The following is a 10,179-nucleotide window of genomic DNA, read 5'->3' as shown; positions in this document are numbered from 1 at the left end:
ACCTGAATCCTCAGCACTACCTGCCCCTCCAACAACCTTTGTATCATTTGCAAACTTGGCAACAAAGCCATCTATTCTATCACTTAAATCATTGATATATTGCATTTAAAGAAGTGGTCCCAACACCAACCCCTGCAGAACACCACTAGTCACTGGCAGCCAACCAGAAAAGGATCCTTTCATTCCCGCTCGTTGCATCCTACCAATCAGCCAATGCTTTAACCATGCCAGTAACTTTCCTATTACTTTCCATGGGTTCTTAAGCAGCCTCATGTGTGGCACTTTGTCAAAGACTTTCTGAAAGTCCAAATGTACAATATCCACTGCATCCCCTTTATCTATCCTAAATGTAATCTCCTCAAAGAATTTCAACAGATTCATCAAGCAAGATTTTCCCTAAAGGAAACCATGCTGATGTTGTTCTATCTTGTCCTGTGTCACCAGGTACTCCATTACCTCATCCTTAACAATTGACTCCAACGCCTTCCCAACCACTGATGTCAGGCTAACTAGTCTATAATTTCCTTTCTGCTGCCTTTCTACTTTCTTAAAGGGTGGAGTGACATTTGCAATTTTCCAGTCCTCTGGCACCACGCCAGGGTCCAATGCTTTTTGAAAGATCATTACTAATGCCTCCACAATTTCTACTGCTACCTCTTTCAGAACCCTAGGGTGCAGTTAATCAGGCCCAGGTGACTTATATATCCTTAGGTCTTTCAACTTTTTGAGCAGTTTCTCCCTTGTAATAGTAACTGCACTTACTGCTCTTCCCTCACATCCATCAACATCTAGCACACTGCTAGTGTCTTCCACAGTGAATATTGATGCAAAATACTAATTTAGTTCATCTGCCAACTCCTTGGCCCCTGTTATTATTTCTCTGGCCTAATTTTTAAGCAGTCCTATATCCATTCCCATCTATCTTTTATTTTTTACATACTTGAAAAGTTTTTTACTATCCTCTTTGATATTGTTTGCTAGCTTGCTTTCATATTTCATCTTTTCCCTCCTAATCATTCTTTTAGTTGCTCTCTGTTGGGTTTTAAAAGCTTTTCAATCCTCTGTCTTTCCACTAATTTTTGCTTTGTTGTATGCCCTTTCCTTTGTTTTTACATTAGCTTTGACTTCCCCTGTCAGCCACAGTTGTATGATTTTGCCATTTGAGTATTTCTTTGGTTTTGGTATACATCTATCCTGCACCTTCCTTATTTTTCCCAGAAACTCTCACCATTGCTGCTCTGCTGTCTTCTCTGCCAGCATCTTCTTCCAACTTACTTTAACCAACTCCTCTCTCATTATTTTCTGTTACTCCACTGAAATGTCAGGCTTTACTTTCTCCCTACCAAATTTCAAGTTGAACTCAGTCAATCATATCGTGATCTCTGCCTCCTGTACCTTGAGCTCCCTACTCACCTCCAGTTCATTACATAACATCCAGTATAGCTGATCCCCTAGTAGGCTCAACGACAAATTGTTCTAAAAAGCTATCTCATAGACATTCAACAAACTTACCCTCTTGAGATCCATTTCCAACCTGATTTTCTCAATTGACCTGCACGTTGAAATCTCCCATGACTATCATAACATTTCCCTGGTGGCACGCCTTTGTAATCTGTGTTCCACATCCCAACTACTGTTGGGAGACCTGTATATAACTGCCATCAGGATCATAAAAACATAGAAAATAGGTGCAGGAGTAGGCCATTCAGCCCTTAGAGCTTGCACCACCATTCAGTATGATCACGGCTGATCATCCAACTCAGAACCCTGTACCTGCTTTCTCTCCATACCCCCTGATCCCTTTAGCCACAAGGGCCATATCTAACTTCCTCTTAAATATAGCCAATGAACTGGCCTCAACTGTTTCCTATGGCAGTGAATTACACAGATTCACCACTCTCTGTGTGAAGAAGTTTTTCCTCAAATCGGTCCTAAAAGGCTTCCCCTTTATCCTTAAACTGTGACCCCTCATTCTGGACTTCCCCAACATTGGAAACAATCTTCCTGCATCTAGCTTGTCCAATCCCTTTAGAATTTTATACATTTCAATAAGATCCCCCCTCAATCTTCTAAATTCCAGTGACTATAAGCCTAGTCGATCCAGTCTTTCTTCATATGAAAGTCCTGCCATCCCAGGAATCAATCTGGTGAACCTTCTCTGTACTCCCTCTATGGCAAGAATGTCTTTCCTCAGATTAGGGGACCAAAACTGCACACAATATTCTAGGTGCGGTCTCACTAAGGCCTTGTACAACTGCAGTAGAACCTCCCTGCTCCTGTACTCAAATCATTTTGCTATGAATGCCAACATACCATTTGCCTTTTTCACCGCCTGCTGTACCTGCATGCCCACCTTCAATGACTGGTGTGCAATGACACCCAGGTCTCGTTGCATCTCCCCTTTTCCTAATCGGGCACCGTTCAGATAATAATCTGTTTTCCTTTTCTTGCAACCAAAGTGGATAACCTCACATTTATCCACATTAAATTGCATCTGCCATGAATTTGCCCACTCACCTAACCTATCCAAGTAACCCTGCATCCTCTTAGCATCCTCCTCACAGCTAACACTGCTGCCCAGCTTCGTGTCATCTGTAAACTTGGAGATGCTACATTTAATTCCCTCATCTAAATCATTAATATATATTGTAAACAACTGGGGTCCCAGCACTGAGCCTTGTGGTACCCCACTAGTCACTGCCTGCCATTCTGAAAGGGTCCCATTTACTCCCACTCGTTGCTTCCTGTCTGCCAACTGTTATGGATGCACCACAGCTCTGAGGGGCCAAAGGGTGCAGGGGAGCCCCCTCCTTTTTGAGAATCGCAAGAGCATTATTGGGTTGTGTCAGAGGACCCAGGAAATGAGAGAGAGAGACCTGGCCATTGTCTCCTGGAGACAACTTTTGTGGATTGGGGACTATGCTATGTGCAAGCCCTCGGGTAAAGTGGGCTGGTTGAGAGAGAGTTTGCATCATCCCAACCTGATTGACATCTGAGACCCCGTGTGGAAGTATAAAAGAGGGTCTAGGGGAACAACCCCTTTCAGACGCACCAGAAGAAACGCTAGCGATCCCGCAATAGCGGGAAGCCATTTGAAGGAAGCCACATGCGTTCGGTTCCCTTGCCTGGGGGCTGGTGGCTGGTACCACGGAAAACGATTTGGAACTAACAACAGGGAACTCACTCCCCCGACGCAGCGGATTGGCCTCATAAAAGTCCTGAGCAAGTTTAAAACCGTCTCTCTTAAACCCAAATAGCTGCAGCTTGAAAGGACAGTGACTTTTATCTTTCCATCGGACAATACAATATCCCCTAGAGGACATTGGTTCCAGTCCAGCAGGTGCAGACCATCCTGTTTATACCGGTTCCACCTCCCCCAGAACTGGTTCCAATGCCCCAGACATTTGAATCCCTCCCCCTTTTTTCAAGCCACGTATTCATCTGAAATATCCTCCTATTTCTACTCTGACTAACACGTGGCACTGGTAGTAATCCAGAGATTATGACCTTCGTGGTCCGACTTTTTAGTTTATCTCCTAACTCCCTAAATTCACCTTGTAGGACCTCATCCTGTTTTTTACCTATATCGTTGGTACCTATGTGCACCACGACCACTGGCTGTTCACCCTCCCATTCCAGAATGTCCTGCAGCCACTCAGAGACATCCTTGACCCTTGCACCAGGGAGGCAACATACCATCCTAGAGTCTCGTTTGCGGCCGCAGAAACGCCTATCTATTCCCCTTATAATTGAATCCCCTATCACTATAGCTCTCCCACTCCTTTTCCTTCTCTCCTGTGCCGCAGAGCCACCCAAGGTGCAATGAACTCGGCTGCTGCTGCCTTCCCCTGATGACACATCTCCCCCCAACAGTATCCAAAACAGTATATCTGCTTAGGAGGGAGATGACCTTAGGGGATTTCTGCAGCGGAATCCTTTTACCCTTGCGGTTTCTTAACTCAATCCAGAAGGATTCAACAGCTTCTGATTCTATGTCACATCTTTCTACTGATTTGATGTCATTCTTTACCAGTAGAACTACACCACCCCCTCTGCCTACCTTCCTATCCCTCTGACACAACATGTAACCTTGGACTTACAGTTCCCAACTACAACCATCTTTCGACCACAATTCAGTGATGGCCACATCATCATACCCAACAATGTGTAAAAGTGCAACAAGATCAATCACCTTATCCACCATATTCCAACCACCATATACTCCGTGCATTGCAATATAGCACTTTGAGTACCATATTTGCTACCCTTTTTGATTCTGCATCCCTAATGCACTGATACTTACCCTGCTGGCTGCAATTATGTCCTATCATCGACCTGTTCTTCATGACTGCATGCTGTCTTTGCTTTTTTTTAATTATCTGTCCTATCCTGAGTCCCTTCACTCTGGTTCCCACCCCTCTGTAAATTAGTTTAAACCCTCCCCAACAGCTCTAACAAACCTGCCCAAGAGAATATTGGTTATCTTAAGGTTCAGGTGCAACCCGTCACTTTTGAGTAGGTCATGTCTCCACCAGAAGAGATCCCAATAATCCAAGAACCTGAAGACCTGCACCAGCTTTTCAACCATGCATTAACTTGCCAAGTCATCATGTTCCTACCCTCACTGGCGCGTGGGACAGGCAGCAATCCAGAAATTACGACCCAGGAGGTCCTGCTTCTCAGCATTCTACCCAGCTCTCTAAATTCTATTTTCAGGAACACTTTGCATTGGTTTCCAATGTCATTGGTATCAATGTGTACCAAGACATGTGGCTTGGATGGGAGAGCAGATTCTATGGGTTGTATATCCTAATTCTGCTCCTTTATCCTAAGGCCTTGTTTCTTTAAACTCACTGACAGTCATCTCATTATCACAAATCTCCATAGAGAAGCTTTGGTGTTACTACTTCCCCTGCTTTGCTTTGGAAACTATGATCCCTCACTCTTCACCCCCACCCCCTCCCCAATTCTAGGGAAGGGGCCCTGACCTGAAACATTAACTGGTTTCTCTTTCCATAGTTGCTGCCTGACTGGCTGAGATCTTCCAACATCTCTGTTCTTGTTTAAGAAACATTCAAGTGTTTAAATTTTATCACGTTTGGATTCTAGCTTTCATTCTTTTGTTTAATCCCCTCCTATAATTAAACCAGCCCCTTCCATGTACAAACCTCTCATCCCCTCATACAGAGGCATGAGAGAGGAGCTTGCCCAGGTCGATTGGAAGGGGATAATGGCGGGAATGACTGTGGTAACTTCTACTTTCAAAAAGACCACTGATCAATTTGATGGCCAAAAGAAGATCTTTATCTGGGACGGGAAATTATATTTACAATACAGAGGCTTCCAGGTACCTCATGCGGCATGGGTGGAGGAACTATATACAATGCATACTGGGAGTAAAAAAGAGCGGAAGCAAAAACCCCGCCAACCCCGGATCCCGCCTCTTGCTACCAACAGCTTCCTGATTAGTAATAGCTTACTTTTAATAATACTCACATTACATCACTTCTCCCCCTTCAAAATCCCCAAATATAGAAGAACTGGGAAATAAAAAACAGTGGTATCATTAGCAACAGGTTATATTTATATTTGCAACAGGTGGTATTTAAACAGGAAACGTGAAAGCCGGGTACTAAAAATCCCCTGTCATCCGCTTCAGGCCTTCCTTCACTGTCTGAACAGCCCGCCCAGCCAAACCATTTGAGGCTGGGTGGAAAGGGGCCACCTGAATGTGACAAATGCCATTCTGCCGCATGAACTCACCGAACAGCTCTCTGGTGAACGTCGGGCCATTATCAGTGACTAGAATGTCAGGCAACCCGTGGACTGCAGACACTTGCCTGAGTTTGTCTATGGTTGAGGGGGCTGTGATGTTGTGCATGATGTGAGCTTCGATCCATTTGGAATGCGTATCTACCATTACAAGAAACATCTGTCCCATAAAGGGGCCAGCAAAGTCCAAATGTAGCCTAGACCAGGGGTAGAATGGCCACTCCCATGGGTGCAAAGGAGCCGGTGGTGGCATGTTCTGATTGGTCTGACATTGCGTGCATGATTTTACCTTGTTCTCCAGATCCTGATCCATTCTTGGCCACCAGATGTAGGATCTTGCAAGGCTTTTCATTCAAGACACACCTGGATGAGTCTCATGAATTTCCTCTGCAATCTGTGAACGGCCAGGGGGAGGCACGATGACCCTCGCCCCCTAGAAAATGCAACCCTCCTGCAGACTCAGTTCGGTCTTGTGTTTGGCATAAGGCCTCAGTTCCTTTCCTTCCACAACTCTGGACCAACCTTGTAAAAGGAAAGTCTTACTTGAGACAGGACTGGGTCTCTCTCTGTCCATTGCTTGATCTGGGTCGCCTTTACAGGTGTCTCGGACAGCCTCTCCAGTGAAAACACAGTCTCTGGAGGTACACATGTAGTAACAGGCATCTCAGGTAAAGGGAGTCGACTCAGCGCATCGGCGTTTGCATTATCCCCACCCGCTCTGTACACTATAGTATACTGGTAGGCTGACAATGTGAGACCCCAACGCTGTATCCTGGCTGAGGCTAGTGGTGGGATGTATCTGCTCTCCCTAAAAAGGCTCATCAGTGGTTTATGATCCATATAAATTGTGAATGCACGTCCATAGAGGTACCAATGAAAACGTTTGACCACAAAAACAATGGCCAGACCTTCTTTGTCTAGCTGTGAATATCCCTTCTCAGCAGCCACCAGGGTACGTGAAGCAAAACCAATAGGCTTCTCTGAATGGTCCTCCATTATGTGTGAGAGAACTGCCTCAACTCCATAGGGCGAAGCGTTGCATGAAAGGGTGATCTCCTTGTCTGGGTCATAGTGAACGAGCAGCTTCGCTGAGTGATGGAGTTCTTTCACTTTCTTGAAAGCTTCCTCCTGCTCTTCACCCCACTGCCACTTAGTGTCATTGTGAAGCAGCTTATACAGTGGGGCCAAAACCTTTGAGAGGTCTGGAAGAAACTTGCCATAATAATTCACCATGCCCAAAAATGATCTGAGTTCAGTGACGCTCTTGGGGCTGGGGGCCTCCTTGATAGCTCTCACTTTTTCCTCCAGTGGGCAAAACACCTCAGCTGTAATCTTGTGTCCCAGGTAGGTCACACTCAGAGCCAGGAACACACATTTTCTGTGTTTCAACCGCAGCCCTGTATCTGAGAGTCTCTTCAGCACCTGTTCTAAGTTAGCCAGATGCTCCCCCTCCGTGGCTCCCATGATCAAAATATCATCAAGATACACTGCTACTATTGGAGTATAAAAGTTGCATTGTTTGCTGTGTAACCAAAACTATGTAGTCAGCTTTCAGTTTGCTATTTGCTATGCATGTATCCAATTTAGTAGGAAAGTGAAATCTTAAGAATGTAGAAGACAATGGTATGTTAATGAGAGTAAGCTAAGAGATGTAGATTAGAACATGATTAAGTCAATGGGTAGAAACAATAGTGGCAGATGTACTTGCGATACGCAACTGTAGACCGATTGGATATGCTAATACAACTAAACCGGGAGATTGCTATAAAAAATGCTATGTACAAGGATCGGTGGGCAATCAGCAACTAGCTCAATGACTGTCTCAGCTTTGATTTGCAAATTAAAGTTTAACCCTTCTTGAAGAATCTCCTGGTTGTTTGTGGGGCACGAGAAACCACGACACTACATGCAGAATCCCCAGCAGCAAAGAGTCCATTGTCCTTTGGAAAATGGTGGGGCTAGACGCCACTCCAAACACCAGGTGATTGTATTTGAATAATCCCTTGTGTGTATTGATTGTGACGTACTCCTTTGAATCCTTGTCAAGCAGCAGCTGTTGGTAGGCATGGCTCATGTCCAGCTTTGTGAACAGCTTACCCCCTGACAGGGTCGCAAACAGGTCATCCGCCCGTGGCAATGGGTACTCCTCCAGCTTAGAGACCCGATTCATTGTAAGCTTGTAGTCCCCACATATCCTCACCATTTTATCTGCCTTATCAAAACTGGAACAATAGGAGCTGCCCACCTTGAAAACTGGATGGGCTCAATGATGCCCATCCCCTGTAAACGTTCCAATTCCATCTCGACTTTGCCTTTCAGGGCAGTGATCTGGGCTTAAAACAACGTGTTGTGGCCCCAGGGTCAACATGGAGTTTTACAGTCATGCCCTTCAGTGTGCCCAGCTCGTCCCTGAGAACGTCACTATACTGCTGCAGAATGTCCTCCGTCGTGTATGCATACTTAATTTCATGCCAGCTGAGCCGGATTTTGCAAAGCCAATCACGGTCCAAAAGACTGGGCCCACGGCCCTTAGCTATCACCAGCCTAGCTTCAGCCTCTGACCCCCAGCTGAAATATCCACATATAACACCCCTAAATGAGGTATGGGCTGCCTCATATAGGTCCTGAGTTTGAGCTTAGATGGTCTGATGAGAGGCAGGTTGGATCCCCATGTCCTCCTGTAGGTCTCTTCACTGATGACCGATGCAGTACCCCCTGAATCAATCTCGAACTTAATGTCCATTCCCTTGACAGTGACTGTAACATAATATGGTTCAGGTGGTTCCTCATCTGTTTCCACCCCAAACATGTTGTAGGCACATGCTGCCTCTTCATCTGCTTCTTCTTGGTGGTGTGTGGCTGCCTGAGTCTGTTGAGCTTTCCCCTGCCCAGGCTTAACCTTACCCTTTATCCTCCTGCACTTTTTAACTAAATGTCCCTTTTTGCTACAAGCACGCCAGACAGTATCTTTGAATTTACAAACATTTGCATACTGCGTTCCATCACACCGAAAACATTCCACCCGCTTTGCCTGTTTACCAGTCTCGCTCCTGACTTGGAGCACTGCTGCCGACTGTGACCCCCCCATATCCTTTCTGTATATCCTTGGCATTATTAGCAGCCAACTCCATGCCTTGGGGAATCTCTAGGGCTGTCTTGAAAGTCAACAGTGGGGTTTCCCCCAACAAGCGGCATTTTACAGCTTCATTATTAATGCCGCACACTAATCTATCAAGGAGCATGTCATCCAACGCAGCTCCGAAATCGCAATGTTCTGACAGCTGCCAAAGCTCAGCCACAAAATTGCCCACAGACTGACCTGGCTTCCGGACATGGCTGTGAAACTTGAACTGTTGGACTATCACCGAAGGCTTTGGATTGAGGTGGTTCCCCACGAGCTTGACCAGTTTGTCGTATGGAATTTCTCCCGGTTTCTGCGGTGTTCCTTATCAGCTTCTACGTCTTTGCCCCACACACACTCAGGAGAATAGAGCGCTTCTTAGCCTCCTCAGTAATTCCATTAGCACAGAAAAAGGGGCCCAACCTTTCCTCATACTCTGGCCAGTCCTCGATTTGCTCGTTGAACACACCAATATTTCCCAACGTAGCCATTTGAACACGAGGCTCCTCATCCACTCACAGCTCCTGTTCGAAACACGCCAACCAGTCCACAAAACCAGTTCACCTCGTTGCCAAAAATATGTGGTAACTTCTACTTTCCAAAAAGACCATTCAACAATTTGATGTCCAAAAGAAGATCTTTATCTGGGACGGGAAATTATATTTACAATACAGAGGCTTCCAGGTACCTTGTGTGGCATGGGTGGAGGAACTATATACAATGCATACTGGCAGTAAAAAGAGCGGAAGTAAAGACCCCGCCAACCCCAGATCCCGCCTCTTGCTACCAACAGCTTCCCGATTAGTATTAGCTTACTTTTAATAATACTCACATTACAACAATGACAGCACAACAGAGGTGGCTGAAGTTGCTGGGAATAGTTCACAAAGCACAGGATAGATATGTCCAACAGAAGAATAAGTTCTCAGATGGCAGAGATAGGCAATCATGGCTGACATGGGAAGTTAAGGATTGCATAAAAGCCAAGAAAAGCTCATATAAAGTAGCAAAAGTGAGTGGGAAGTTGGATGATTGGGAAATTTTAAAAATCCTACAAAAGGTAACTGAAAAAAGCTATAAGAAGGGAAAAGATGAAATATGAGGGTAAACTAACCGATAATATAAAGTAGTACATTAAAAGATTTTTCAGTCATACAAAGAACAAAAGGGAGGTGAGAGTTGATATTGGACCATTGGAAAATGATGCTGGTGAGGTCTTAATGGGGGACAAAGAAATGACAGATGAACTTAATAAGTATTTTGCTTCAGTCTTTACTGTGGAATGC

The 10,179-nt window shown here is 45.2% G+C and overlaps 1 pseudogene; it reads right to left on the bottom strand.

The window, feature by feature from the left end:
* Positions 1 to 5,632: 5,632 nt before the first annotated feature.
* On the bottom strand, positions 5,633 to 9,384 carry LOC132405062 (uncharacterized protein K02A2.6-like; annotated as a pseudogene).
* Positions 9,385 to 10,179: the final 795 nt, after the last annotated feature.

The sequence above is a fragment of the Hypanus sabinus genome, chromosome 1 (genome assembly GCF_030144855.1).
Source record: "Hypanus sabinus isolate sHypSab1 chromosome 1, sHypSab1.hap1, whole genome shotgun sequence".
Lineage (NCBI taxonomy): Eukaryota > Metazoa > Chordata > Chondrichthyes > Myliobatiformes > Dasyatidae > Hypanus > Hypanus sabinus.
This window is presented reverse-complemented; position numbering and strand designations above follow the sequence as displayed.